Here is a 16,464-nt window from a genome sequence, read left to right as displayed (position 1 = left end):
TCAATGAATTTTTATAATTTTTATTATAATTAATGTTTCTGTGCTAGAAGCAGATTACAATTTATTTGTCATGTACTGTCTACACTGGTCTATTTTTTCTCTCACATACTCATTCTCAGCATCATATCACCCAAGAGATTTTGACAGGGAAATTTCAACAAGTGGCAGAAAAATTCTGTTGAGGCTTTGAGAGGATTTTCATCACTACTAGTGCATTGTTGCTTCAAACATTCAACTAAGAAGAAATGTATAAACCTAAGCATGGAAATTAGAAAATCTTAACAGAAGCAAATTATAAGCTTTTCTCTTGTCTTCATTTGTTGTTGTGCTCAATTATCTAGCCTATGAAATAGAAAGTGGATGTTAGTAAAATCTGGCTTGGTGACCCATCCATGGGGGAGCCCTTGCAGTTTTAGGCAGGGAAATGAACATGGTTCTCACCATACCCCAATACTTATAGCTCATATATAACTTACATGCACAATTGCACCACGTAGAAGAGTAGAAGTATAGATGAAGGGGCCTGGAGCGCCCCACCCCCACATACACATAATATTTCTCCTACTCCTCTATTTGCAGCTTCCTGAGACACAACACCAGCTGAAGTAGAATCCATTATCCTGAGATAAATAAGTCTCCCCTTCAAGAAAACCTGGAGGACTCAAGTTAGTACAAAAGCAAGGCATTCTCTTGTGTATGATCCCAATATGCAACTTGTTTAATATACCAGGGTCAATGGGAGAGTGGGAGTATACAGCTATGTAGCATTTAAGGAAGACATAAACAAACGGTGTATATGAAAATACTTCCAGATTTCCATTTTCAAAAGCCCTATACCTAGAGTTTAGACACAGATGAATAAGCTACAGCTTCAGGCTAGGTGTGCACCCCTGCCACCCCATTGTAATGGGCCAAAATTGACGACTTTAGAGGTAATTATGTTGAATTTGACAACTAGAAACCAAATATCAAACTGAGAAATGTTTTCTCCCTTATATGTTGTTTGATATACAAAGTAATACATACTTTGGACAATTTTATGACATCTCATTAGTGAGCTGTTAAAGAAGCTGAACTATTATTCATACTGATATTTTAAATATTTATTCTAAATGTATTTTCTTGGGATAATTTAAGTAACAGAATTTAAACTAAATATATATTTAGAGCAAGGTTGTAGCCCAGTAATGGGGAAGAGAAGACTTCAGGCCTCTTGGGTCCCTCCCTCTCAGGGACAACTGAGATGCCATCAGGCCAAACATGAGTATGGATGAGCAAAGCTAATGTGAGCCCATTGCGCATAGGGCAGGCTGTATTATTCTTAGTCAGTTTGAAGAGTGAAACACAGAAAAGGAAAATAATTGATGTCTAACACAAGTCCTTACATATAGCATGAAAAATTCCCCAAATTAAGATTTTGCTTGAGAGGCACACCAGGTTCCTGATTTAGATTTAGAAGACTAAATCTTGTAAAGTTGTCAATTCGCCTCAATTTCATTTATATACTCAACAAAATTTCAATTAAAATTCCAAAACTGGGGGGGGGCAGTTTTACCAAATTATTCTAAAATGGTCTGGAAGAAATATTGGTAAGAATGTCTTAAAGCTACACATAAACACAGAGAAAACAAGAAGAGGGTATCAATCCTACCAGATATTAAGTAAATAAAAACATTTAAATCTGTGCAATATTAATAAAAGAACTGACAGAAAACTAGAATAAAATAAGTATACCAGAAGCAGAAACCCACTTTGTAGGAGTGTATATGTGTCTACTCCCACAATATGATAATATATGATACGTGATAGAAACACAAATAAATGGGAAACGAATGGATTATTCCAAAATGGCTGCTGGAAAATGCTTAACTATTTTTAGGAGGAAATCAATTTAATTCTCATCTCACACCACATACTGTCACGATGTTGGGTGGACTCAAGAAAAAAAAATCATTAAAGAACTGGATGTAAATTGTTTCAAGGAAAGAACAATCCAGGGAAATATTAATCTGTGAATTTGAATGAGACAAAGTATTGTCCAGGCAAAATAAGCAACAGCAGAAAATACAACTTTCAACTTCACTAGACACATGTTTTCAACTTTTATATGTTAAAGAAAATAAGAAAGAAAACAGTATAGATGACGTAAATGACAAAGAAACATTAAAACTGATGAAAAGAAAACCAAGGTCCCAAAACACAAACAGGCTAAAAATAGGAGTTAATATTAAAAAATAAAGTATAAATGAAAATAAGCATTTCAAAAGTGTTCAGCCTCACCTCATCAAATAGTACAAGAAGAATGTAGTCCTTTAAAGCCTGGATTTAAAGTAAAATCAATTATTGTCCAAGACCTAATTCTACCACTTTCTAGTTGCATGACCTGGGGTAAATCACTTCACTTCTCAAAATATAAGTTTCCTGCTCTAAAGTGGGATGATAATATTGTTCTCCTCTTACAGTTGTTGTATAAAGATTAAATGAGATAATATAAAAGTCTTGCATGATGAAGGGCCTGTAGGAGATACTCAATAAGTGTTATTATTGTTATTATTGATGATGATATTGTTGATGGTGTTAACGATCATCTTCACTTTTCCCAATAACAAAATTTTTAAAAATAGTAATATCCATCAGTGCTGGTGAGGATGGAGGTATTACTTGTGTACTTCCAGGGAGAATGGAAATGGGTGCAATCTTTCTGGAAAGGTCATTTGGCAATATGTATAAGAAGTTTTTAAAAAGCTCATATCCTTTACCCAGTATACTACTTCTAGAAATCACTCCTTAGAAACAGTGAAAAATACAGACAAGGAATATCAGAAAATGAGGTCATATAGAAAATATTCATCCCAGTGTGATAACAACAAAAGGGGGTGGTGGGCAATAAGCTGAGAGAATAATTAAACAAATGATAAGGACTCATATGCCTAACTACCAAATAGCAATTAAAAAATGATAGAGAAATTATTTAGAAGCATGGGAAACATGATTTTCTTTTGTATTCATTGCAGTAAACCAGAACAGAGTTTAGCATAGTACCTGGCACATTGCTCAATCAAATTCTAAACTGAATTGAACAACATAATTCTAAGTGGGAAAAAAAAATCAGAACACTCATTTTCACACACACACACACACACCTTGCACATAGTTTAATCTCAATTTTTGTAAAAGAATTATAGAAAATCCTAGAAAGAAATATGATTAAATGTTAACAATACTGTCTTCGGGTGATTTTTTTCTGACTCTTTAGACTTGTCTCTACTTGCCAAATTTTTTTCAGTGGAGATATATTACATTTATAATCAAGGGAAAAAATGAGTAGGGAAAAAAAAAGGAAAGAAAGAATCGCAGAAATCAAATCAACTAGAAGCCAACTGGCTCAATTATTTCTCATTACACCATTCTAAGTATGTACCATTCTTCACTCCTACCCAAATATAAAATGTGAAATGGAAATATGAATAGCATGAATAAATTGGGAAGCAGCCTTAAAACATAGTCCAGGAAAGAAAACATTATAGTAATTTCAAAAAAAAAAAAAAAAGCCAAAAATCATGTATCTAGTATTAAGGAAAGTATACAGGGGCTTTTCTTCATACATAATTTATACATATGAAGAATATGCCATGGATGGCATGGCATAAACTCTTTCAACACAAATTACTGGTTTTCTCTGCAATGGAATTATATTTTTTTCTTAGACATATGTCACAAAGATTTACGCACAGTGGTAATTTTTTGAATCAATTTTTTGAAACCTGAACGAATTTTATTTATTTAAAACTCTAACTCTCCTTAAAATTTAAAAGGTATATTTTAGGATACCATGATATTCGCAAAGGGGAGGACCAAACAATTTCTCAGTTTTCCAAATTCTCAAATACACTCACCAGGGGAAATTATTAGCCTTAGAAAGTGAAGTGTCATGTTACCTTTGGGCCACTGACTAAACTCATTCCTTGAAAGACCTGTTTACAGGACTGAGCGACTTAAATTTATGCCTCAGAGAAACTAGAGATTACTATATGTCATGCTCCTTTAAGATGAATGGTAAAATCTTGACTCATGCAAACTAAATTCTTGCATACCAAGAGTGTGCTCGATGTCTGCCTCTTTAGAAGTAAAATGTTACATAAGAGAACTGTGGTTATAAGGTATGCAGACAGTCTACATTGTCTTAATCTAAGAAGCCGAATGCAGCGATTGGTTTATGGAGTATGTACTAACATGTACACAAATTTAACATGTTTAAGGAACATTACTATACACTTCTGGTGATCACAAAAAATATGTGATGTAGAACCTAAATTGAAATTCATTCCCTAATTATATAAAGTCCACCATATTTTTCAGAAACAAAGTCAAGTGCTTAATTTACCTAACACCAAGATTTCAGACTTTTTAAAGAGAAATATGTAGTGTTTTAACTGCACCAATTATTTTTAAAATTCCTCTTCATACAATAACTGCTTTTGTAAATAACTACTTCACAAGTGTATTTCCTTTGACATAATATCTAGGATTTGCTTTCAAAAATTTGAGGGAGGGGAAGAGGGAGTGGAATTGCAGATGACACAAGAATAGCCATGATTTGACAGTTATTAAAGGCGGAAGAAGGGTACATGGGAGTTTGTCATACTATTCTGTTTTTATTATGTTAGAAATTTTATGCAGTAAGAAGATTTTTAAAGGAGTATATTTCTTAATCATGCCAATTTATATTGATTAACTCTTTCCTTGGTCTCCATTTCCATAAATCTATGTCCAGTAAACACGGCTGAAACGCTTACCAAATTGAACATGAGGAGGGTTACAACCAGGATTGCTAAACAATGCAGAGGTCCCATTCTGGTGTCTGGAGGGTGAAATAAATTCATTAACTCTTCCATGACCCACAGTTTAATCATTTAGCCAAAGAAAGAGATACATACATCTAGATTAACAACAACAACAACAAAAAATGGTGTAGATAAACTTCAGCTATCCTCACAGCCAACAAATTGTAGTGCTACGTAACTAATCCAATTTGATCATTGTGGTGCCCAGGCAATCACTATTACAGAGGATACTCGGGGATCTGCTGAAGCGTCAGTGAGACAATCTGCACTTGTTTTTTTCTTTTGCATTGTCCCAAAGACAATGAGATAGAGAAAAATTAACAATTATAGCCTTCAACCTCCTAGAAGAAAATTTTTTTGCTCAGCTTGTATACTGAGAGGATTAGGATTAAAATACAAATGGTTAAACAGGGGCACCTGGGTGGCTCAGTTAAGTGTCCGACTTTGGCTCAAGCCATGATCTCATGGTTCATGGGTTCGAGTCCCATGTCAGGCTCTGTGCTGACAACTCAGAGCCTGGAGCCTGCTTCAAATTCTGTGTCTCCCTGTCTCACTGCCCCAACCCCATTCACATTCTGTGTCTGTCTCTCAAAAATAAATAAACATTAAAAAAATAATTTAAAAAAAAACATACAAATGGTTAATAAGATGGCTATTTTAGAATGGCCTTTTCTTTTTTCCTATCATGTTCACTTAATTTTTTCTTTTCTTTTCTCTTAGTCATAAGCAGAATTCTGGCACATTTAATTCCATTAATTCCTAATAATTCCTCCTATAATCAGACCCCACATAAAAAGTAGTGTATGTTAAATATTACAACCAAATCTTTAAAGTCTCACAGACAATAGATCTTCTAAATATACTGCTAAAGATTTAGCTTCATGTTGATTTTAATTTCATTAACACACTCACAACATAAATAAATTCTGCTTAAAAGAAAAGCTTTAATAATGAATATATTGCAATTAAAATGATACAAGGCTACTAAGCATTGCACACTGCCACCTAGTGCTAAATGTCTTTTTAACTCCAAATACACAATGGGTGTCTTCAGGAAAGGGGAAATGCTCTGTTTTAAAGCAAATTTATCCAGAAAGACAGTTATGAAACATATTTTTCATAATCATTCAATATAAGAAGGCTATTAAAATAAGTGAAATTACACATACCATAAAAATCAACTGTCTCATAAATTCAGGTGAGAAAGATCTGATTAGATTATTAAATATAAAAAGCTACAGGTTTTGTTATTGAAGACAAATTTTTTAAATGTTTTTAAAAGTTATTTTTTAATAAGGTGCATCACGTATGCAACATACTCTATCATGAATATGATGCATGTTGATGTTTTTAGTGAAATATGTGATTAGCAAGTTTGACATATTTAGATGTTTAAAAAGGCATCATAGGATGCTAAATAATCACTAACGATATGTGCAAGCTTTGTTAAGGGCATAGCTATCATCTCGCTTCATCTACAGGTTATAATTTCAATTTCAGATGCCACTGGTTTTCATTTCCACTTTATCTTCCCAGAGGTGAATAATTTTTGTGTTTTAGTTGTGCTAATCACTAGAGGTCATCTCTGATCTTTTGGCCAGAAACATAAAGCCACACACACACACACACACACACACACACACACACACACACACACAAAATGAGAACCATCTGAAAGACTAGATTAAGGAAAGGATTGCATTAGGTGACTTTGCTATGGTTAGGGAATACATCTGATTTGCTTCATTGTATTCTGCAACGGTAGTCCCCAGCTTGGTCTAGTTAATGCACATAACTACCTATTTTAAGAACTAAAGTGAAAAGTGAAAGACTCATTTCTGGCAATGGAGGTTTGTTTTAAGTTTATCTATTTGGGGAAGGGGTGGGGCAGGGAAATAGAGAGGGAGGGAGAGAATCCCAAGCAGACTCTGCACTGTCAGTGCAGTGCCTGGTTCAGGACTTGGACACACAAACCAGGAGACCATGACCTGGGCCGAAAACAGGAGTCAGATGCTTAACCGACTGAGCACCCAGGTGCCCCTCAATTAAGTTTTTCATGGCGAAAAATAATAAAAGGGTTCCTTTAAATCACTATTACTTAACTTTTCAAGAATCACACTCCTTTTGAAAAACTTAAAAATCTCAGGTTCTCCTTCTAAAGTATTTAAAGTTTATAAATAAATGATATATTAAAAACAATATATGGAAATTTTTAAGAATTCTATTTTTTTATTTTGATCTTTGAAGATATTTTTCAATGTTGTTTTTGCTCCAATAATTCAAAATCAGCATGAGTGGTAAGGCTGACTACATATCCTATAAATGTTTCCATCCTTGGAAATGTTGACAGTAAAGAATATCATTCAGTAGTTTCAGTATTAGGCCTGTTGCATTGTTTCATTTTAATACCCAGAAGGACAGGTAAAAATAGATAGACCACTGGATGAAAAGAAGAAAGAACGCAGAAAGCGAGGTAGAGAAGGAGGAAGGGAGGAATAATTTTGCCTTTAAGGGAAGTGTTACCTCCATCCCCTTGAAATCACTAATTTAGATAATTCCCAAAGGAATCTTTGATCAAAACCACATGATCTAGAAAACTTCTCAAGATTTCCTTTAATCAGCTTAACCAAATGACTACTGCCAGCTGTTTCATTTAGTTCTATCAAGGCTACTCTGAGGCTCTAAGGGCTATTTTGAGGCCTTCACCACAAAATCAGGACACCCAGTTGATATGGCTGCCCAATGCAGAAGACAGATTTACTCAAAATATTCCAATTTAAGAAACTCAGTTTGGAAAATATGATTTAAGAACACATATTATATTGAAACCCAACTCTTCACGCTATGTTGGTGTAACATCTATCATGACATCTCAATGTTCAGTAAACTATAAGTTCAGTAAACTTATAGGCAAGGAATAAAAAGTCTAAAATTGTAACTCCTAGATATTCCACTGGCCTTACAGTATATCATCTATAAAAGGATACTGCTAGGAAATAAGATAGTGGTTACAACTATGCCCTATATAAGAAAACCACTGCAGTTGCAGCTAATATACAATTATATTATATTATATTATATTATATTATATTATATAGTGATATCATTATAAAACTTCATAAACATTTTTATAGTATTCCTATTGATCTATGTTCCTATTAATCTACAAGGTAGTGAAAATGTATAAAGTGGATAACAAGTTTTAATTCAAATGACAGTTGTGCCTAAGACCCTGAAGACTCCTTAGAATTTTCTCACATACCTTAGTGTGTTTTCTAGTACATACTGCATTTAAGTTTTGTAAAACAAAGGCTATGTGTGTTTGCACACACAAAAAATGCAATCGTAGCATCATCATTTGGAATTATCTAAAAATAAATGTTTAAGCTGAAATCATTTATCTAATAACCTCATTTCTTAAGCCTAAATATGGAAGTATGTATACTTATGAGTGCATCCTGTAATCAAGGATTATAGAAGTTCTATAATCAAGGATGTCTAATGCAACATAACAAAAAGTAGTAACAAAATGGCCTGTGAAGAAAATTCCCTAGGGCTTTAGAAAGCTAGGAGATGTTGAAAAATTAAACTGCAGAATACAGAAGAGACAGACATAGCTTTCAACCGAACATTAACATTTAACTTGAGATTATTTAAAATAGCACATTTCTATCTATTAGAATCCCTATGGTTATGAAAGACAAGGACTTATTCCACAAAGATTACAAAAATTATGATATCTGTATATCTAATATTAGTACTGACTGGGATTGCACACTGTGAAATAAGAAAATGTAATAGATATTTAGTGAGCATTTTACTCACTAATTATGATTTCATAATTTTTTTAACGTTGTATTCTCAGATGTCAGATACCTACTTGGAAACTGACATCCACTTGGTTGCTAAGAGATATGAGATCAGTTTGCATTTTTTTCTGTCTTTAGGAGAATTGCTCTCTTGGGTTTTACCTCAAAGTAGTAAAAGTTAACTCTGTTGCCCATGTGGGGGACTTACGTTACTCAAAGAAACTTCCAAATCTCAAAAAAGAAATGAAATACTCTCTATTTGCACAATTAAAACAAATATGTTTTTTCCCAAGCTTAATGAGTTTCCACTTCATGCAACTAAAATATAATAGTATTGTTTAACAATCAAATTTAACTGATGAGTTTATGAGTATTTTCACAAAAATCTTATGATAAAGGAAGTCATTGGTCCATTGGCACTCCCAAAGTAAAGCTAAAATCCTACATTTTAAAAGTATTTTCTGCCTATAACTTTGACCTGCTCTTTAAACAGCTAGAGGAACAAGACTAAACTTGGTCTCTCTGGTTTTTCTTATGTTTTATCAAAGACTCAGAAGCAAAACACAGTTATAAATATGTACATTCTAACTGGTCATTAGTTTATCACAAATAAATATTGACTTATTGCTTAATCGAAGAGAACGTTTTTCCAAGATAAAAGCCATATTCTAATCAGTACATGTTTCCTAATGACACTGAGCATCTAGACTCTCTTCACATATAAATTTCATAACCTTTCAAGGACAATCTTCTAAATCACATTTTAAAGAAATATGCTGAAAAGACATTCCATTTCAGCAGTATTTTATATTACTATAAATGCAAGAGGTTTAATTTTTAACACTCATGTACTTATCATAAAGCTATTGGTCATTTACTCTGATTTATTGTCAATGTTGTCCTGGAGTATATTGCCAAGGAACACAAGGTAAGCTTTTCTTTGTCTCCTAAGTGAGACAATGCCCACTTGCCCAGTACCCTAACACCCAACTTCTTGCACACCATCAGCCAGCTGCCCTATTGGTGAGTCTTTGTACCTTATATATGCTGTTTTAGCATGAAGGCATATTACTACCATTTCTTAATGGTACCATTAAGAAAATCCTGTTACAAGCACAGTCTCTGAAATGTAGTTTCACACCAATGAAAGGACTATCTAGTACCATCTTGAGGGGAAGAAGATGAATTTATCCTCTTGTCTTCTAGGCTTTTACTTATTTTATAAAGTCACACTTTTATAAACAAGTTCTGTCATACTGAGAGGAAGGAGATATGCAAAATGCAACACCTGGAGTCATAAAATGTAATGACCTCAAATAACACATCTCAGAAAGAGTGGGGAAGACCTGGCTCCAGAGAAGAAAAAACAGTGGCAAAGGAGCGAATCTGCACCATTAGAACAGGAGTAAAAGAAAACCCTCTTGGCTTTTTCCAGTAAGTTTTGTGCAGCAGCAGCAGCAGCAACAGCCTAATCAATATGCACATCCTCACCCCATAAAACCTCCTGTCCCCAAACAGAAACTGCAGGTCCCTCTCCACCGTGTCCTCAGGGCAGAAACCACCACCCACCCGGAAGGGAGGAGGTTTCCCAGGCACAGGGGAAGGGCAAAAACAGGTATGTGTAGCTCCAGCATCCTCGTCTTCCTCCCAGCTGCAAGCCTGAAAGTCCACTCAGGAGCCAGCCCTAGCTCCTAGGCATCCTTCGGCCTGGGTCCTCCCTGCCAGAGGGGCCGGGAAGGTTGCGCAGCTGGCAGCTCAGTTTTCGGACTCCAAACAATGACCCCTCCCCCCACCCCCACTCCCCTGTGCCTTCACCCCAGGCCCTCGCTTTCTAAGCCCCTTAGTGAGACCCCGTTGGAATAGGACAAGGGATGCTCCGTGGCCAAGAGGAGACATGCTGGGCTTCTCTGCCCGAATGAGTTGCTGGGGGTAGGATGGGGTGGTCATGGAGAAGGGCCCTTTAGGAAACCCCAGGACATGGGGCAACAGAAACCTCAGCACTAGTCACCCTCGCTCCCACCCCCCACCCCACCCCTCGCCTTAAAGCCGACTTCTCCCGAGGAGGGCGGCGGCAGCTAGGCGGCCGGGATGGGGATAAGAGCGAGCCCGGGGGCCACCATGGCCTCTCCAAAGGGACTGCGCAGGTGGGCGCAGCCCGGGAAGGTCAGCGAGGCCAGAGCTCAGAGTTACCCGGGGCCCAGAGAGTGTGAGTGTGAACGAGAGGGTGAACCCGCGCGCTCGCCGGGCCGAGGGGCGCTCGGCGGCAGGGCAAGCACGGTGACAGGGGTACCCCGGCCACCAAGGAGAGACAGCTCACCCACCCCTTAGGCGACAGGGCTGGAGAGGCTTATGGGGCTGTGAGACTGGGAAACTTAATACAAAACAGACAGTTCCCCCCTCCAAGACGTGCCCCCACGCTCTCAGACGCGCTCCAACGCCTCCGGAATCACCCACCATCGCCCACGCCACCCTGCAAAAATCCCCACCGAGCCCTCGGATCCCAGGCGGGTAATTACCTCTCCCGGAGGCGGAGTGGGGGGCGGCAGCAGCAGCAGACACTTTTAGCCTGACTTTCCTGCGTTCGCTTGTGAGAGTGTGCGCGCAGAGCAGGAGCTGTAACCTGCTATTTATAGACTGGAGCCTCAGCACCCGGAGCTGAGAACCCGGAGGAAGCGAGCAGGCGGCGGCGGCGCAGGGCGCGGGCCGCGGCTCCCCGAGGCTCCCGCGGCTCCCCCAGGCGCCCGGCTCCGGCCGCGCTCCGCGCTCGCTCCCAGCCCTCCCGCCCGCCCGCCGCGCGCGCCCCTGAGAAGTTGTCACCAGCGCGGCCGCCTCTCCGGCTGCTCACACGCCCCCTGGCACAATTGCTACTTTCTCCCCCCACCCCCACCCTCCCTGCTCCTCTTCCTCCTCCTCCGCTCGTTCCAAGCGGTCTCCTCCCAATGTCACCAGCGGCCCAATAGAGGCGGCGGCGGCAGCGACAGTCTCGCAACTGGCGCAGCTCTCTTCCCGCTACTGATGGAGTGGAGTTGCTACCCCGGCCGCGCTCAGCCCGAAATGACCCAACCACGCTTGCTCCGTGAGCTGGCACCCTGCACCCCGACCCTCTGCAAGCGGGGACGACCGCCCAGCCTGGGCTGCGGGAGCACAGCTGCAAAGTGGTGGTGAGGGGTGACCCGGAGCTGCCACGCTGAGACCGGGCCCAGAGAAACCACAAGGGTCTCAAACCCGCGGGAGGAGGTGCCCCAGACCCCAGCCACTGGCAGCGCCGGCCCAGACTTGGGGTGAGGGGACAGTGGGAGGAGGTGTCCCCGGTGCCCCGGACTTCAGCCTGCCACCACCCTGGGACCCGTCTCTCTTGCCACTCCTCTGCCTTGGCCCGGACGGAGGTCTGGCGAGGATGACCTGGGCACTGTCTGGGCTTCCAGTTCTGCGCAGCCCACCGCCAGCCCCCACGTCACGGCTGGTGACCGAGGCCGAGTTGCTCCTAGCCAACGTGTGACACGCCTTTGGCAGCCCGGGTGCGTGGGGACAAATCTGAACTCTGCGCGTTTGGGGTGTTTGGGGTGTCAGGAAAACAGGGTACGCAATCACGCAATCTGAACGGAGACTAAAACTCCCCCACTTCCTAGCCAGCAAGCCCACGGTGGAAGGCACGCAGCCTGGTTATTCCGGGCTGCGGGGTGTGGGGCAAATGAGTCTCTCCATCTGCGCCTTACAGGTGCCACCTGGCGGTTCTCTTGAAGAGGTTTGATCTGAGCTGCTCAAAGGTAATGGTACCGAGCGCCAGTCCACTCAGGCATCCTCAGCCTTTCCTTTTCCTAAAGGCGCTTTAAATTCACATTTTAAATAAAATGGAGTGAGAAAGCTAGTACACATGGGTTACATTTGCCACGCAGGAATCCGGCAGTTGGGATGGTGAAGCCGATTTGGGTTAAGTCCGTACTTACAGCTACAAAAAGTGGGAAGCTATAGCTGCCCCCAGCTGCCACCCCTTCTGGCATTTGTTGCACCTAGGCAACCATTCACTCCGCAAACATTTAACTGCCACTAGGTTATAATCTTTATCTATGAGAACAGAGACTTTGGTGGTTTGTTTGTTTTCCAACACATTTCCTCAGAGCTTGGAACAATGTGTTACATGCGGTAGTTTCCATAAATGTTTATGGAATAAATTAAACATTGTGGTCCAGAAACTGTGCTCAGCTCATTCTCTCTCTTAGTCCCTGCAGCCTTTCCCTTTCCATCTCTTCAAGGATGAAGAGATTTTTTTTTTTTTTTTTTTTTTTTTTTTTCTATGCCCAGCCACCATCACAGGTGAGCTAGAAGGAGAAAAGAGGAAGGTGAGGGACTAACAGTCCAGGCAGGCCCTCTGGGGATGTGGATCACACTTGAGCCTGTTATAGTCAGATTTCTCCTGCATGGGGCAGTGCTGAACACACCCATTTGGGGGAAAAAAAAAAGGGAAAAAAAAAAAGACTCTGTCATACTTGGTGCTTGAAACAATGGATAAATTCTGTTAATAGAGATCTGCTGGCAAGATGATACAACTTTCTCACTGGGCAACAGTTTCAGCCTTTTCTTAAAATACAGAAAAAGAATAACAGAACATTAGGATGCCAGAGCTTTGCTACTAAATTGAAAAGATGTTTAACATATTTGTCCTCTAACTTGAAATGGAGCTCTGTGTGTGTGTGTGTGTGTGTGTGTGTGTGTGCATGTGCGTGTTTATGAAGACTGCCACTGTGCCAAAAGTACTAAACTGTTTCTTCTAAAAGACAGAGTTGTAAAATAGATGCAGCTAATGTCTTTATGGAAATGAACACTTAAAGTGAGATATCCAGAAAACCCTCTTACAATTAAAATCCAGACATAGATCATGCTGACCTAGACCTTTTACAGGGCTGCTGAGGAAAATGTGATGTACCTGTGCACATCATTGAGGAAGTTTAAATTCTGTGGAGAAGAGGGCGACAGAGAGAAAGACAGGGAGAGAGAGGGAGAGAGAATGAATCAGATACATGTACCACGTGGCATTTTAAAAATCCATCAATCAGCCTGATAGTTACCTTTTTTAGTCATTTGTTGGTGTTTTCTTTGAATAAGCCTAGAGGATTCAGATGCTTCTATTCCATTATTAAACTCATTCAGCATCCACTTTTACAAACCTTGAACTTTTAGTCACTGTGTCCCCCCAAACATAACTCCAGTTGCCAATGAAGGACAAAATATTTTTCATTTCCTCTTGAAATATCTTTATAGGGCCAGAAGTCAAAAGTGATTCCCCACAGTTACCTTGCTGTCTAAAGCAATAAGTCAAGCCAGGATCTGCAGGGCTGGTGTAACACCTTCCTTTTTAGTGAAGTAATTCATTCATTATTCCTGGAGATTTCTATTTCAAGTGAGATTGGTATGCCCCAAGGAGAACTGTATACTTTTATGATCCTTCACTTTAAAAACCTATAAAAATATAGCACTGAGAATGACAAAGGTTTTTTTTTTTTTACCACAGTTACTTGTTTATATTACTGATAACTTTATAGACCAAGTCATGGTTTTCATTCTAATTTTGAAAACTTATGGAAGCTTTGAAAACTTTGAAAACATTAGAAGAGTTAAGCCTTGGTAATCATGCATTAAGGTCATTTTTACATGTGTACATGTGTATATGTGTATTTAAATTAATGGGAAATGTTATTAGAAATGGAAATTTGACCCAACTTAACTAAAAGGGAGAAACTATTGGAAAGGTACCAGGCTGCCCATGGAAACCAAAAACAGGAATGCAGCTGGGCATCAGTGACAACTTGGAAATAAGGACATGCCATTAGGACTTTATCTGTCCCTCTTCCCCCACTATGGTGCTTGCTCCATGCTCCATTCTTTCTCTCTCTCCCTCTTATACAGACCTTCTCTACATCTCTGGTATGCAGCAGGTTGCATGGATACTAACAGCTCTTGAACTTCATAGTCTGTGTGCCAGCTCCAAATTCACAAGGTAGTACCATGATTGGCCCAGGTCCTGAGCCCCAGTCCAGACAATCATGGCCAGGAGGTGGAAGTCGAGTTACATTCTCATGGCAGCGACTATAGTAATCAGGGCTGGTAGTGATGTGTTGAGACACGAGGGAAAGGACAAAAATCCCCAGAATGTGGAGAGGAGTATAGGTCATTCATGATCACTGTTAACTCCTAATCCTTGTTGTTCCATGAATACAAAAGGCACAAAAGGCAGAAGAAACATAAGGAGCAGTGACATCTGTATGAATGCATATGGATGTTTAAATACTGAGTGAGGTAGAATGTCTCCTGATGATGGTGGTGCTCTAAGATGGCTTGTCCTAGTAGAAGTAGTTGTATATGGTTTTATGATCTCTCAATGTGGAACTGGATGAGCATGAAGAAGGAAATCAAGTATTTCACAGACAGTTTACTTTAGCTTCGTTTATCATGGCAAATTAAATCAGAGATTTTTTTTAAATGAAGGAAATGACTGTGGTAGCATTTACATTTATTGAAGATAAACATTCTGCTCTCTCATTTACATAATAGCTACATTTCTAAAATGTCTATAAATCATATATTTAAAAGCAAAGCATATTTCAAACATAATAGGGTGGTGAATCTTAACATGTTTGTGGTCATGAACTCCTTTGAGAATCTGAAGAAAAATGTGGACTCTCCCCAGAAAAAAATATGAGCAGATGCACACACATTTGTGGGGAGATGATATATGACATATTTATATTAGTCCCCTCTTATATATGGTTTCACTTTCCACAGGGTCAGTCATCTGGTCTGAAAGCAGGTGGTCCTCCATATGATGTATTACCAGAAGGTCAGTATTAGCCTAATATTGTCACCTTGCCTACAGCATTCACCTCACTTCATCTCAGCACATAGGATGTCATCATCTCACATCAGCACAAGATACCACAAAAAGAAATCTGAGAGAGACGGAGACCACATTCACATCACTTTTATTACAGTATGTAATAATTGTTCTATTTTATTCTTATTTATTGTTGTTAGCATTTCACTGTGCCTAATTTATACATTAAACTTTGTCATAGGCTTGTATGTATAGGAAAAAACATAGTACATATACAGTTCAGCACTATATATATATATATATATATATATATATATATATATATAGGTGCCAGGCTGCTCTATATATATACAGGTACCGTGTGTGTGTGTGTGTGTGTGTGTGTGTGTGTGTGTGTGTGTGTGTGTAGTTTCAGGCATCCACTGGAGGTCTGGGAAGTATCTCCTAGGGATACTGGAGGTCAAGTGTATGTGAGATCTGAAAACTTAAATATCATGTTTGTTTTTCCTTCCTTCAATCACCCCCATTTGAACAAGCAAAACAAAGACTCTAGATTCTTTAACAAAAGATTCAAATTCCTGGTAAGTATAAGCCAAAAACTTAGTTGGGGGTAGGGTTTGCTGGAGCCTGTGTGAACCTATGGAACAAGTCCCCTTCATAGCCACTCCTGCCCTGAAGGAGATATAAATGGTAGGTAAGGAAAAGAAAACAGAGTTCTTAGACAGGTGGGAGAAAATTGTGATGTCGGAAGGATGTTATATTAATTTGCTAGGACTATTATAGCGAAATACCACAGACTAGGTGGCATAAAAGAAACAACAGGCCATGATCAAGATGATGTCAGGGTTGGTTTCTCTTAAGGCCTCTCTCCTTAGCTTGAAGATGACCATCCTCCTCCGTGTCCTCACATGGCCTTACCTCTGTGTGCACACCTCTGGTGTCTCCTCGTGTGTCTCAATTTCTTCTTCTTACAAATACCAGG

General features: G+C 39.4%; 1 protein-coding gene across 1 annotated transcript in view; it reads right to left on the bottom strand.

Moving 5' to 3' along the window:
- Positions 1 to 11,251, bottom strand: part of INPP4B (inositol polyphosphate-4-phosphatase type II B) — a 759,315-nt gene extending 748,064 nt beyond the window's left edge. The window contains exon 1 of the mRNA XM_042935411.1: positions 11,170 to 11,251. The gene's annotated coding sequence lies outside the window, so the exon portion shown is untranslated. The remainder of the gene's footprint in view (positions 1 to 11,169) is intronic.
- Between the last annotated feature and the right edge of the window lie 5,213 nt (positions 11,252 to 16,464).

This window comes from Panthera leo, chromosome B1 (assembly GCF_018350215.1).
Source record: "Panthera leo isolate Ple1 chromosome B1, P.leo_Ple1_pat1.1, whole genome shotgun sequence".
In the NCBI taxonomy this organism is placed as follows: domain Eukaryota; kingdom Metazoa; phylum Chordata; class Mammalia; order Carnivora; family Felidae; genus Panthera; species Panthera leo.
The sequence above is the reverse complement of the archived record's forward strand: the minus strand, read 5'-3'. Positions and strand labels throughout refer to the sequence as shown.